This window comes from Corythoichthys intestinalis, unplaced genomic scaffold (assembly GCF_030265065.1).
Source record: "Corythoichthys intestinalis isolate RoL2023-P3 unplaced genomic scaffold, ASM3026506v1 HiC_scaffold_26, whole genome shotgun sequence".
NCBI classification, from domain to species: Eukaryota; Metazoa; Chordata; class Actinopteri; order Syngnathiformes; family Syngnathidae; genus Corythoichthys; species Corythoichthys intestinalis.
The window spans coordinates 1,921,910-1,937,873 of NW_026651595.1; the positions used below are offsets into that span (position 1 = coordinate 1,921,910).

At 41.7% G+C, this 15,964-nt stretch overlaps 1 protein-coding gene across 3 annotated transcripts in view; it reads right to left on the bottom strand.

The window, feature by feature from the left end:
- The window catches only part of LOC130911312 (zinc finger protein OZF-like), a 76,169-nt gene that overhangs the window by 37,275 nt on the left and 22,930 nt on the right, over positions 1 to 15,964 (bottom strand). The gene's annotated exons all lie outside the window — the stretch shown is intronic.

Consider the following 15,964-nt stretch of genomic DNA (forward strand, 5'->3'; position numbering starts at 1 on the left):
GCACGTATGTGCAAATTTTGGTGACTTTTCGTGCATGTTCAGGCCTCCAAATTGGCCATTTTCATTTGCCATGAAGAAAGAAGAATAATAATAATAATAATAATAATAATAATCCTTTGCATTACAATAGGGCCTTCGCACGCCTAGTGCTCGGGCCCTAATAACTAGGCCTGCAAGCAGGACTGAACGGGCCCTCGCAATCTAGCGCAACTCGGACGTCACGCAACTCGGACTGTGTGCAGGTCAGGGTGGTGGCAGATCCTCCTCTCTAATCATCTCATTAGAACCTAACATGCTCGAAAGTCGCCTATTTACATTCCCACACCCAAGAGATAAAAACCCCTATTGGAGAGAGTACTACAAAAAAGGAGCCACTACTGAGCTGTGCAGCCAAGCCCTTATTCAAAACCAAAATTAATCTTCTAACTTGGCCAATTCGACAAAGTGTGCCAAATATTGTGGCTCTATAAGCTGCCTGAGTCTCTGAAAAAAAATATTTCCTTTAAATGGCCAACAAAGGGTCGTCACGGCAACAGACAGAGACACGTGGACATGGGCCGTAAAAAAGTATTTTAATAGGTCTTGAAACTACAATGACCAACATGAAAAGAACTGGACATGTTTTGGAAAAACGAGTGACTTTCTATCGCCACTAGTTGGCGCTGTAGGGTTGATGCAAATGACCCCTACAAGTTCCTTCAGGGTATGACTCTCAACAAGCACGGGAAGTTTGGCGCAGATATCTTGTATATCTGCCGAGTTATGACTGTTCAAAGTTTTTGGAGAGAAAAATTGTTGACAGTCATTTTCACTTTCCTGTTTGGACCCCTCCGCTTCAACGAAACTTCAATATTTTTCATCAGGCACCTGAAGACAGGTCTTAAGGTTTCCCTTATGCAGGTTTGAGGTAGATTGATTTTTTCCCTTTAGAGGAGGAGTGTGTCCCGTAAAAAAGGGCATTTCCTGTTCCCACTAGGAGGCGCCAGGCACAAATGGTAAATTTTCAATCCAGTCCTGCTCAGGCTGGTATACCTCACACACATGCCAGATTTAAAATAGATTGAACGTTGTATGAGGGAGTTATCAGTCATTTTCCGAATTTGGTGTTTTGGCGAAAAAATGGAAGAATTTGGCGCCCCGCCCAGGTCAGGCCCGTGAATGAAAACACACCATTTTTATAACTTAAGATTTCATATGCCTCATGAACAGTCTCGCCAATTTTGAGAATGATCAAACTAATTCCCTAGGTGCCAAGGTGTAAAATGTGCACACTGTAAATCGATAAAAAGTTCACATTCAATCCAAAATACCCGATTTCCTGTAGGATTTGGAATGTGTGTGCAAGAGACTTTTTGGAGCAGTTTTGCACAAAGTATCGACTCTCCAAATTTCATCACTCTACGTTGAAAAAACCTAAATGGAGAGGCCTTTTTGAAAATTTCAAGGGGGCGCCACTGAGCCATTTTGTTACATGTTTTCGTAACGTTGCAAGATTATCGAACGTTATCCAAAGCCGCATGTATGTGCAAATTTTGGTGAGTTTTTATGCATATTCAAGCCTCCAAATGTAAACTCTTACTGTGAACCCATGAAAATTTCACATTCGATCCAAAATACCCGATTTCCTGTTGGATTTGGAATACGGGTGCAAGAGACTTTTTGGAGCAGTTTTGCATAAGGTATCTACTCCCCAAATTTCCTCGCTCTATGTTGAAAAAACCCAATAGGAAAGGCCTTTTTTAAAACTTCTTTCTGTCGCCACTAGTTGGCACTGTAGAGTTGATGCAAATGACCCCTACAAGAACCTTCAGGGTATGACTCTCAACAAACACGGAAAGTTTGGCGCAGATATGTTGCATATCTGCCGAGTTATGACTGTTCAAAATTTTTAGCGAGACAAATTGTTGACGGTCATTTTCACTTCCAGTTTGGACCTCTCCGCTTCAACGAAACCTCAATATTTTTCATCAGGGACCTGAACACATGTCTTGAGGCTCCCCTGAAACAGGTTTGAGGTCAATAGATTTTTTTCCCTTGGAGGAGGAGCCTGTCTCGTAAAGAAGGCCATTTCCTGTTCCCACTAGGGGGCGCCAGGCCTAATGGGTAATATTTCAATGCAGTCGTGTTCAGGCTGGGATATCTCATATACATGCTAGAAATGAAAAAGATTGAACGTTGTATCACGGAGTTTTTAATCATTTTCTGAATTTGGTATTTTGCCCAAAAATGGCCGACTTTGGGACCACGCCCAGGTCAGACCCTTGAGTGAAAACTCACCATTTTGAAAACTTAAGATCTCATATGTCTCCTGAATAGTCTGACCAATTTTGAAGACGATCCAACTATTTTCTTCAGCGACAAGGTCTCAAATGTAAATCGATAAAATTTCACATTTGATCCAAAATTTCCGGCTTCCTGTTGGGTTTGGAATATGGGTGCAAGAGACTTTTTGGAGCAGTTTTGCACAATGTATCGACTCACCAAATTTCATCGTTCTACGTTGAAAAAACCAAATAGGAAAGGCCTTTTTGAAAATTTCAAGGGGGCGCCACTGAGCCATTTTGTTAAATTTTTTTGTAGATTATCAAAATTTACGCAAAGTTGAACATATGTGCACATTTTGGTGAGTTTTCGTGCATGTTCAAGCCTCCAAATGTGAACTCCAACTGTGAACCGAAAAAATTTCAGATTCGATCCAAAATAACCGATTTCCTGTTGGATTTGGAATATGGGTGCAAGAGGCTTTTTTGAACAGTTAGGTATAAGGTATCTACTCCCCAAATTTCATTGCTCTACGTTGAAAACCTGAGAGGAGAGGCCTTTTTGAAAATTTTAAGGGTCAAGGGGGCGCCACTGAGCCATTTTTTGACATTTTTTCAAAACGACGCAAGATTATCGAAATTTACGCGAATCTGCACGTATGTGCAAATTTTGGTGACTTTTCGTGCATGTTCAGGCCTCCAAATTGGCCATTTTCATTTGCCATGAAGAAAGAATAATAATAATAATAATAATAATAATAACTAGGCCTGCAAGCAGGACTGAACGGGCCCTCGCGATCTAGCGCAACTCGGACGTCACGCAACTCGGACTGTGTGCAGGTCAGGGCGGTGGCAGATCCTCCTCTCTAATCATCTCATTAGAACCTAACATGCTCGAAAGTCGCCTATTTACATTCCCACACCCAAGAGATAAAAACCCCTATTGGAGAGAGTACTACAAAAAAGGAGCCACTACTGAGCTGTGCAGCCAAGCCCTTATTCAAAACTAAAATTAATCTTCTAACTGGGCCAATTCGACCAAGTGTGCCAACTATTGTGGCTCTATAAGCTGCCTGAGTCTCTGAAAAAAAATATTTCCTTTAAATGGCGAACAAAGGGTCGTCACGGCAACAGACAGAGACACGTGGACATGGGCCGTAAATAAGTATTTTAATAGGTCTTGAAACTACAATGACCAACCTGAAAAGAACTGGACATGTATTGGAAAAACGAGTGACTTTCTATTGCCACTAGTTGGCGCTGTAGGGTTGATGCAAATGACCCCTACAACGCCCTTCAGGGTATGACTCTCAACAAGCACGGGAAGTTTGGCGCAGATATGTTGTATATCTGCCGAGTTATGACTGTTCAAAGTTTTTGGAGAGAAAAATTGTTGACAGTCATTTTCACTTTCCTGTTTGGACCCCTCCGCTTCAACGAAACTTCAATATTTTTCATCAGGCACCTGAAGACAGGTCTTAAGGCTTCCCTTTTGCAGGTTTGAGGTAGATTGATTTTTTCCCTTTAGAGGAGGAGTGTGTCCCGTAAAAAAGGGCATTTCCTGTTCCCACTAGGAGGCGCCAGGCACAAATGGTAAATTTTCAATCCAGTCCTGCTCAGGCTAGTATACCTCACACACATGCCAGATTTAAAATAGATTGAACGTTGTATGAGGGAGTTATCAGTCATTTTCCGAATTCGGTGTTTTGGCGAAAAAATGGCCGACTTTGGCACCCCGCCCAGGTCAGGCCCGTGAATGAAAACACACCATTTTGATAAATTAAGATTTCATATGCCTCATGAACAGGCTCGCCAATTTTGAGAATGATCAAACTAATTCCCTAGGTGCCAAGGTGTAAAATGTGCACACTGTAAATCGATAAAAATTTCACATTCAATCAAAAATACCCGATTTCCTGTTGGGTTTGGAATATGCATGCAAGAGACTTTTTGGAGCAGTTTTGTACAAGGTATTGACTCTCCGAATTTCATCCCTCTACGTTGAAAAAACCTAAATGGAGAGGCCTTTTTGAAAATTTCAAGGGGGCGCCAGTGAGCCATTTTGTTACATTTTTTTGTAACATTGCAAGATTATCGAACGTTATCCAAAGCCGCATGTATGTGCAAATTTTGGTGAGTTTTTATGCATATTCAAGCCTCCAAATGTAAACTCTTACTGTGAACCCATGAAAATTTCACATTCGATCCAAAATACCCGATTTCCTGTTGGATTTGGAATATGGGTGCAAGAGACTTTTTGGAGCAGTTTTGCATAAGGTATCTACTCCCCAAATTTCCTTGCTCTATGTTGAAAAAACCCAATAGGAAAGGCCTTTTTTAAAACTTCTTTCTGTCGCCACTAGTTGGCACTGTAGAGTTGATGCAAATGACCCCTACAAGAACCTTCAGGGTATGACTCTCAACAAACACGGAAAGTTTGGCGCAGATATGTTGCATATCTGCCGAGTTATGACTGTTCAAAGTTTTTGGCGAGACAAATTGTTGACGGTCATTTTCACTTCCAGTTTGGACCTCTCCGCTTCAACGAAACCTCAATATTTTTCATCAGGGACCTGAACACATGTCTTGAGGCTCCCCTGAAACAGGTTTGAGGTCAATAGATTTTTTTCCCTTGGAGGAGGAGCCTGTCTCGTAAAGAAGGCCATTTCCTGTTTCCACTAGGGGGCGCCAGGCCTAATGGGTAATATTTCAATGCAGTCGTGTTCAGGCTGGGATATCTCATATACATGCTAGAAATGAAAAAGATTGAACGTTGTATCACCGAGTTTTTAATCATATTCTGAATTTGGTATTTTGCCCAAAAATGGCCGACTTTGGGACCACGCCCAGGTCAGACCCTTGAGTGAAAACTCACCATTTTGAAAACTTAAGATCTCATATGTCTCCTGAATAGTCTGACCAATTTTGAAGACGATCCAACTATTTTCTTCAGCGACAAGGTCTCAAATGTAAATCGATAAAATTTCACATTTGATCCAAAATTTCCGGCTTCCTGTTGGGTTTGGAATATTGGTGCAAGAGACTTTTTGGAGCAGTTTTACACAATGTATCGACTCACCAAATTTCATCATTCTACGTTGAAAAAACCTAATAGGACAGGCCTTTTTGAAAATTTCAAGGGGGCGCCACTGAGCGATTTTGTTAAATTTTTTTGTAGATTATCAAAATTTACGCAAAGTTGCATGTATGTGCAAATTTTGGTGAGTTTTCGTGCATGTTCAGGCCTCCAAACGTAAACTCCAACTGTGAACCGAAAAAATTTCACATTTGATCCAAAATATCCGATTTCCTGTCAGATTTGGAATATGGGTGCAAGAGGCTTTTTTGAACAGTTAGGCATAAGGTATCTACTCCCCAAATTTCATCGCTCTACGTTGAAAACCTGAGAGGAAAGGCCTTTTTGAAAATTTTAAGGGTCAAGGGGGCGCCACTGAGCCATTTTTTGAAATTTTTTCAAAACGACGCTAGATTATCAAATTTTACGCGAATCTGCACGTATGTGCAAATTTTGGTGACTTTTCGTGCATGTTCAGGCCTCCAAATTGGCCATTTTCATTTGCCATGAAGAAAGAAGAATAATAATAATAATAATAATAATAATCCTTTGCATTACAATAGGGCCTTCGCACGCCTAGTGCTCGGGCCCTAATAATCCTTTGCATTACAATAGGGCCTTCGCACGCCTAGTGCTCGGGCCCTAATAATAATAATAATAATAATAATAATCCTTTGCATTACAATAGGGCCTTCGCACGCCTAGTGCTCGGGCCCTAATAATAATAATAATAATCCTTTGCAAAACAATAGGGCCTTCGCACGCTTAGTGCTCGGGCCCTAATAATAATAATAATAATAATAATCCTTTGCAAAACAATAGGGCCTTCGCACGTCTAGTGCTCGGGCCCTAATAATAATCCTTTGCAAAACAATAGGGCCTTCGCACGCTTAGTGCTCGGGCCCTAATAACTAGACCTGCAAGCAGGACTGAACGGGCCCTCGCAATCTAGCGCAACTCGGACAGTATGCAGGTCAGGGTGGTGGCAGATCGTCCTCTCTAATCATCTCATTAGAACCTAACATGCGCGAAAGTTGCCTCTTTACATTCACACACCTAAGAGATAAAAACCCCTATTGGACAGAGGACTACAAAAAAGGAGCGAATAAAGGGTCATCACAGCAACAGACAGAGACATGTGGACATGGGCCGTAAAATAAGTATTTTAAAAGGTCTTGAAACAATGACCAACCTGAAAAGAACTGGACATATATTTTAAAAAATGAGTGACTTTCTATTGCCACTAGTTGGCGCTGTAGGGTTGATGCAAATGACCCCTACAGGACCCTTCAGACTATGACTCAACAAGCACGATATGTTTGGCGCAGATATGTTGTAGAAGTTATGACTGTTCAAAACTTGTGGTGAGACAAAATGGCTTCAGTCATTTTTACTTCTCCTGTTGGACCCTTTTGCTTCAACCAAACCTCTGTATTTTTCATCAGGCACCTGAACACATGTCTTAAGGCTCCCCTGATGCAGGTTTGAGGTGAATAGATTTTTTTTCCTTGGAGGAGGAGCCTGTTTCGTAAAAAAGGCATTTCCTGTTCCCACTAGGGGGCGCTAGGCCTAATGAGTAATATTTCAATGCACTCGTGTCAAGGGTGGGATGCCGCATATACATGCCAGATGTGAAAAAGATTGAACGTTGTTTCAAGGAGCTATTAGTCCTTTACTGAATTTGTCATTTTGCCGAAAAAATGGCCGACTTTGGCACCACGCCCAGGTCAGACCCATGAATGAAAACGCACCATTTTAAAAGTTTAGATTTCATATGTCTCCTGAATTGTCTAACCAATTTTGAAGATGATCCAACTGATTCCCTCTGTGACAAGGTCTCAAATGTGCACCCTGTTAATTGATAAAAATTTCACATTCGATCCAAAATACCCGATTTCCTGTTGGGTTTGGAATATGGGTGCAAGAGACTTTTTGGAGCAGTTTTGCACAAGGTATCGACTCCCCAAATTTCATTGCTCTACGTTAAAAAAACCTAATAGGAAACGCCTTTTTGAAAAATTCAAGGGGGCGCCACTGAGCCATTTTGTTACATTTTTTTGTAACGTTGCAAGATTATCGAAATCCACACAAAGCCGCATGTATGTGCAAAATTTGGTGAGTTTTCCTGCATGTCCAGGCCTCCAAATGTAAACTGTACTAGAAATGGACAGAAATTTCACATTCGATCCAAAATACCTGATTTTCTGTTGGATTTGGAATATGGGTGCAAGAAGCTTTTTTGAGCAGTTAGGCATAAGGTATCTACTCCCCAAATTTCATTGCTCTACGTTGAAAAAACCCAATAGGAAAGGCCTTTTTTAAAACTCCTTTCTGTCGCCACTAGTTGGCACTGTAGAGTTGATGCAAATGACCCCTACAGGACCCTTCAGGGTATGACTCTCAACAAGCATGGGAAGTTTGGCGCAGATATGTTGTATATCTGCTGAGTTATGACTGTTCAAAGTATTTTGCGAGACAAATTGTTGACGATCATTTTCACTTTCATGTTTGGACCCCTCCGCTTCAACGAAACCTCAATATTTTTCATCAGGCACCTGAACACAGGTCTTAAGGCTCCCCTGATGCAGGTTTGAGGTCAACAGATTTTTTTCCCTTGGAGGAGGAACCTGTCTCGTAAAAAAAGGCATTTCCTGTTCTCACTAGGGGGCGCTAGGCCTAATGGGTAATATTTCAATGCAGTCGTGTTCAGGCTGGGATACCGCATATACATGGCAGATATGAAAAAGATTGAAAGTTGTGTCAAGGAATTATTAGCCATTTACTGAATTCGGTGTTTTTCCGAAAAAAAGGCCGACTTTGGCACCACGCCCAGGTCAGACCCGTGAATGAAAACACACCATTTTAGAAACTTAAGATCTCATATGTCTCCTGAACAGTCTCACCAATTTTGAAGACGATCCAACTAACTCCCTCGGCGAAAAGGTCTCAAATGTGCACCCTGTAAATCGATAAAAATTTCATATTCGATCCAAAATAACCAATTTCCTGTTGGGTTTGGAATATGGGTGCCAATGCTTTTTTGAAGCGGTTTTAGACAAGGTATAGACTCCCCAAATTTCATTGCTCTACGCTGACAAACCCTAATGTTATAGGCCAATTTTAAAATTTCAAGGGGGCGCCACTGAGCCATTTTGTTAAATTTTTTTGCAACGTTGTTAAATTATCGAAATTTACAATTTTCCGCACGTATGTGCAAATTTTGGTGACTTTTCGCGCATGTTCAGGCCTCCAAATTGGCCGTTTTCATTTGCCCTGAAAAAAAATAAATAAATAATAATAATCCTTTGCAAAACAATAGGGCCTTCGCACGCCTAGTGCGCGGGCCCTAACAATCCTTTGCAAAACAATAGGGCCTTCGCACGCTTAGTGCTCGGGCCCTAAAAATAATAATCCTTTGCAAAACAATAGGGCCTTCGCACGCTTAGTGCTCGGGCCCTAATAACCTGACTTTTAATTGTTCAATTGGTTTCAGAAATGGCTCAGATGAAAGCTAAGATCCCCCCAAATGATGCTGAATGTACAAAAATATAATTGTTTCACTGAAAAAAAGATTCATCATTTAACTCACTTGCTCCCAAAAACGTATGAATACGTTCTATTTAGGGCCCGAGCACTAAGCGTGCGAAGGCCCTATTGTTTTGCAAAGGATTATTTTTATTTTTTTTATTTATTTTTTTTTTTTTCAGGGCAAATGAAAACGGCCAATTTGGAGGCCTGAACATGCACGAAAAGTCACCAAAATTTGCACATACGTCCGGAAAATTGTAAATTTCGATAATTTTGCAACGTTGCAAAAAAATATAACAAAATGGCTCAGTGGCGCCCCCTTGAAATTTTAAAATTGGCCTATAACATTAGGGTCTGTCGGCGTAGAGCAATGAAATTTGGGGGGTCTATACCTTGTCCAAAACCGCTCCAAAAAAGCATTTACACGCATATACCAAACCAAACAGGAAATTGGTTATTTTGGATCAAATATGAAATTTTTATCGATTTACAGGGTGCACATTTGAGACCTTTTCGCCGAGGGAGTTAGTTGGATCATCTTCAAAATTGGTGAGACTGTTCAGGAGACATATGAAATCTTAAGTTTTGAAAATGGTGCGTTTTCATTCACGGGTCTGACCTGGGCGTGGTGCCAAAGTCGACCATTTTTTCGGCAAAATGACAAATTCAGTAAATGACTTATAGTTCCTTGACACAACGTTCAATCTTTTTCATATTTGGCATGTATGTGTGGTATCCCACCCTTAACACGAGTGCATTGAAATATTACCCATTAGGTCTAGCGCCCCCTAGTGAGAACAGGAAATGCCTTTTTTAACGAGACAGGTTCCTCCTCCAAGGGAAAAAAATCTGTTGACCTCAAACCTGCATCAGGGGAGCCTTAAGACCTGTGTTCAGGTGCCTGATGAAAAATATTGAGGTTTCGTTGAGGCGGAGGGGTCAAAACAGGAAAGTGAAAATGAACGTCAACAATTTGTCACGCAAAAAACTTTGAACAGTCATAACTCGGCAGATATACAACATATCTGCGCCAAACTTCCCGTGTTTGTTGAGAGTCATACCCTGAAGGTTCTTGTAGGGGTCATTTGCATCAACTCTACAGTGCCAACTAGTGGCGACAGAAAGAAGTTTTAAAAAAGGCCTTTCCTATTGGGTTTTTTCAACATAGAGCAAGGAAGTTTGGGGAGTAGATACCTTATGCAAAACTGCTCCAAAAAGTCTCTTGCACCCGTATTCCAAATCCAACAGGAAATCGGGTATTTTGGATCGAATGTGAAATTTTCATGGGTTCACAGTAGGAGTTTACATTTGGAGGCTTGAATATGCACAAAAACTCGTAAAAATTTGCACATACATGCGGCTTTGGATAACGTTCGATAATCTTGCAATGTTACGAAAAAATGTAACAAAATGGCTCAGTGGCGCCCCCTTGAATTTTTCAAAAAGGCGTTTCCTATTAGGTTTTTTTAACATAGAGTGATGAAATTTGGGGAGTCGATACCTTGTGCAAAACTGCTCCAAAAAGTCTCTTGCACCCGTATTCCAAATCCAACAGGAAATCGGGTATTTTGGATCGAATGTGAAATTTTTATCGGTTCACAGTAGGAGTTTACATTTGGAGGCTTGAACATGCACGAAAACTCACAAAAATTTGGACATACATGTGGCTTTGCATAACGTTCAATAATCTTGCAACGTTACGAAAACATGTAACAAAATGGCTCAGTGGCGCCCCCTTGAAATTTTTAAAAAGGCCTCTCCATTTAGGTTTTTTCAACGTAGAGGGATGAAATTCGGAGAGTCGATACCTTGTACAAAACTGCTCCAAAAAGTCTCTTGCATGCGTATTCCAAACCCAACAGGAAATCGGGTATTTTGGATTGAATGTGAAATTTTTATCGATTTACAGTGTGCACATTTTACACCTTGGCACCTAGGGAATTAGTTTGATCATTCTCAAAATTGGCGAGACTGTTCATGAGGCATATGAAATCTTAAGTTATCAAAATGGTGTGTTTTCATTCACGGGCCTGACCTGGGCGGGGTGCCAAAGTCGGCCATTTTTTCGCCAAAACACCAAATTCGGAAAATGACTGATAACTCCCTCATACAACGTTCAATCTATTTTAAATCTGGCAGGTGTGTGAGGTATACCAGCCTGAGCAGGACTGGATTGGAAATTTACCATTTGTGCCTGGCGCCTCCTAGTGGGAACAGGAAATGCCCTTTTTTACGGGACACACTCCTCCTCTAAAGGGAAAAAATCAATCTACCTCAAACCTGCATAAGGGAAGCCTTAAGACCTGTCTTCAGGTGCCTGATGAAAAATATTGAAGTTTCGTTGAAGCGGAGGGGTCCAAACAGGAAAGTGAAAATGACTGTCAACAATTTTTCTCTCCAAAAACTTTGAACAGTCATAACTCGGCAGATATACAACATATCTGCGCCAAACTTCCCGTGCTTGTTGAGAGTCATACCCTGAAGGGCCTTGTAGAGATCATTTGCATCAACCCTACAGCGCCAACTAGTGGCAATAGAAAGTCACTCGTTTTTCCAATACATGTCCAGTTCTTTTCAGGTTGGTCATTGTAATTTGAAGACCTATTGTAATACTTATTTACGGCCCATGTCCACGTGTCTCTGTATGTTGCCGTGACGACCCTTTATTCGCCATTTAAAGGAAATATTTTTTTTCAAAGACTCAGGCAGCTTATATAGCCACAATATTTGGCACACTTCGTCGAATTGGCCCAGTTAGAAGATTAATTTTGGTTTTGAATAAGGGCTTGGCTGCACAGCTCAGTAGTGGCTCCTTTTTTGTAGTACTCTCTCCAATAGGGGTTTTTATCTCTTGGGTGTGGGAATGTAAATAGGCGACTTTCGAGCATGTTATGTTCTAATGAGATGATTAGAGAGGAGCATCTGCCACCACCCTGACCTGCACACAGTCCGAGTTGCGTGACGTCCGAGTTGCGCTAGATTGCGAGGGCCCGTTCAGTCCTGCTTGCAGGCCTATTTTTAATTGTTTCAGTGTCCCAAAAACGCATTTATATGTCTTTTGCGTTTTTTTTTGACAAGAGGCATCTATAGGTTCCGATGTATCTAAGATCCAATGCACAAAGCTCAAAACCCATTTTAAAGCAATAAAACTGGCCACTGGAGGTCAGTAGCGCATTTGGTAAGAACACTAATTAACACTTTGGTCTCAGGAGGAATCTTACCCTCCGAAACACACAGAGTCCGCCGCGCTACGGTCAGCTCCGTTCCGAATGACGTAACAAATGCGATAGAGATCCCCTGCCATGCCCAATGCCGACAGCATAAGACTCTCATGCGGTCCGTACACCCGCGGACTCTAGACGCGCAATCGCAAAATGGGAGAGGCTACATGATCAGATCAACACAAAAATTATTATTGTGACAATATTTTCAGCGGGGGAAAAAACACGCCAAAAATGCTCAAAGGCCAAAAGTACAGTTTAGCTGCAGTTAAATTAAGTTCAACACACACAAAAGCACAAAATAACCCGCAGACTCCCCCGTCGGCCCGACCCAAACGTCATAATTGACATTTTAGGCCAGACCCTTCCTGAAATTCGAGTCGGGTCAGGTTCGGGCTTAAGATCTTACATCTAACGCGTGCATATACACAAATATTGCACTTCCAAGAACTGCCAGCTGAAGTTTCTGTAAATCAGCACAGAAGTCTAGCTCACTTTTTACTGTTTATTTTTCTCCGCGCTCTGTTCGCGGTGCCGCATCAAAAACACCAATAAGATAGTCGCGCTGACGACCAATGCAGCACTTCATAGTGACGCTACATTAGTATTAGGAAGAATGTCTTTTCCTTTAGTCATTTTAAAATATATTGTTTGGAGATACACGAGCACCATTCTTCCCATGCAAATGACCTGTATACATTTTGCTTTGTGCAAATTTCAATAAAATATGGTTAAAATTAGATGCATAATACTTTTATTAACATTATTTACTTTGAAAGACCGGATATTGCTGCCGTTCTATTTCCTGTTTGGTGCGTGTTAAACAGCAGGGCTTGATACGGCCGCAGGTTGACGGACCAGAAAATAGACCTCGTACGTGTTTTAGTTTTGACGGATCGGAGAGGCGGACTCAGGCGCATCTGGATCGGAGCTGAGCGGATCATGTGCACCACCTCGTATTGACTACAATGCAAACGTATTTGTTGCGTCGTTCGGAACGTTCTGAGCGTAGCGTGGTGGACTCTGTGTCTTTCGGCCTTACGGCATCTTGTCAGAGGTCAGGTTGCGGTTGATGTGGCAGTCTAGTGCAGGGGTCCCCAACCTATTCCACAAAGGCCCACTGAGGGTGCAGGATTTCATTCCTACAATACAAGGTGACAACACTTTCAACACAATCAGTTGATTGCAGTCAGGTGTGGCTTGTTTTAGCAGAAGCCTCATTGGTTCAACTGTCTCTGCTGGATCAGCTGGAACAAAAACCAGGACCCACAGTGGGCCTTGAGGACTGGGTTGGAGACCCCTGGTCTAGTGCACTGGGGTTCTTTTTATACACACCTGAGAGTTAATTGATCCATTATTGGTAACAGGTGAAACTCTAATCTGGGATTGTGTGCATCATTTGACAAGGCGACAAGACTTATGTCTTTGCAAAAATTGACGCAATGGGCTTTACAAAGCTGTAAACATCAGAACACTTTTCAACAGTTTTGTTTGGCACCGAAATGTTATTCCAAAACCTGTTGGGATTAAAATTATCCATTTCTTGTAAAAAAATATTGATTAAAAATATATTAGAGGGACACTTCAGTGTGTATGACGCGACAAGACTTTTGTCAGGTACTGTAAATCAGGGGTGCCCAATCCTGGTCCTCGAGAGCCCCTATCCAGCTTATTTTTCATGTCTCCCTCCTCTAACACACCTGAATCAACTAATCAGGATCGTTATCAGGCTGCTGCAGAGCTTGCTGATGAGCTGATCATTTGATTCAGGTGTGTTAAAGGAGGGAGACACGGAAAACAAGCTGGATAGGGGCTCTCGAGGACCGGGATTGGGCACCCCTGCTGTAGACTGTGGCCGGAAGTCACTCATTTTCATTGAGTGGGATTCAAAAAGTTAAATATATCCATCACTTCCACACACATCCAAGCAGTCCATTTCATTCAGTAGCATAAAATACCGTGTGGAATATGAAATAAACATGCTTTCAGTAAAGATACACGATAATATCGGTCACCGATAATTATCGGCCGATAATGGCAATTATGACGTCACACAGATAATCCAGATAATAAAAAAATTCAACCGATAATGCAATCCGATAATTATATACTTGATTTTGCCTCCAAATGTGCGCAACCAAAGAATTCAGCACACCGCCTCCTCAACCCCTCCCCTCTCTGAAGCCACTGAGGGAGGAGGGGTTGAGGAGGCGGAGTTACAAGACAAGAAGTAGTTGAATATTATGGCGGCTGTTACTAAAAAAACGACGCTCTCGCCATCTGCGAAACATGTACCGTATAAGTTCCACGAGGCAGAAAGAACGCGTCCTCATTCAAAACCACTAACCCAGCAGCCATTTAAAAATGCATCATAAAGAATTTTGGAACAAATACGAGGCTGCTGCTAGCAGGAATGCTAAAGCTATTGTAAACACTAAGTTAAACTACAGGGCTTGTGACGATACAGAGTCGGGCTGTTTGGGAATGCAGCCCAAGGCGGGTGGTAAATTCGCATCTAAGGCTAAACACCGGCACTACTGGAGACCGATAGTCGGCAAGTAGCCGTCTTCCGACGGAGCCCGCCGCTCTGGCCAGTCCGGCAGGCCGCCGCCACCTCGCCATAGGCGGGGCGGGCCGAGCCCGGTTCCCCGGCCTCTGGACCTCCGGCGAACACCCCGGTTTCTCGAGCATTGCCCCACGGCGTGCGAGCAGAGCCAGGACCCGAATACGCCGCGGCGAACCGGCCAGGGCAGGCGGATTATCCGGTACGAATGTAGCTGCCGCCGCCGCCGAGACAAGACACGTGTTTTTTTTTTTTTTTTTACCTTAATGACCCGAGAACCAAAGCCCTGGATAAAAGAAATAATGCAGTTTATACGACCACCATTCTTCATGAAAAAGTGATGTCCGGTAAGCAAGCTTATCATGACGGCATAGTGGTTATAAGATCATTTAAACATGGAGAAAACGAAGTCAGCCAGTCAATAATGCATTCAGAATGTGAAATGACGAGCGGTCAGATGACTTTGTAACGCTGCCTTTATTTTCAGCTTAATAAAACTCAGGCACAAAACAACACGCACGCGGATGCGAGCTCCAACTCCGTCCAAATAGTACTGCCGTGTAGCAGTTTAGCTGCTGTAACGCAAATGTCGTGAAAGCCGCAAATGTAAACAAAGCGCTGCAGAATGGGTACATGACATCTCGCTCTTTTGAGGTAATCATTTTCACAGTGTGCAACAAAGCATATAACATTAGCAATCACTTTTCAAATTATTTAACGTATTTCTTTGCTCAATTACAGTCACAGTAGATAATCAAATTCTTAAATCAATATTCTGTAGCCACAAATATTATTCAAAATCTTTCCTTCTTCAAGTTTTTTTTTTTAGGATTAAGTATAATAATGTATTGCTTAAAACAAGGCTGTTAAGATTATTTTCAGCTAGCTATTTTTCTTCCAAGAAATCTGAGAGAAATACACTTGAAGCGATCGTAGATCATTTCACTTATTGCAATAGATTTACACTTAAAACTGACTAGTTTTAAGGAGGTGTGTTTTGCAGCGGATTAATGTTATATATGTTAGGAATGGCTTACTTTTAAACGCATTTTTGTGTAACTTAGGTATTTACTCTGTAATTGTTGCCAAAGGTTTACCATTACACAATGTCAGACAATCTGTCATTATTTAGATGTTTGAATTGACGACTTGTTCATACTTTATGTTGAAAAAAAGAGCAATAAATTATATTTTGGCACAGTAATATTTTCTTTTGTGTATACTTTAAAATTTTACATAAATCTTTTCATAGAATTATCGGCTTGACATTATCGGTTATCGGTTGGAATGAGGAGGAAATTATCGGTTATCGGTA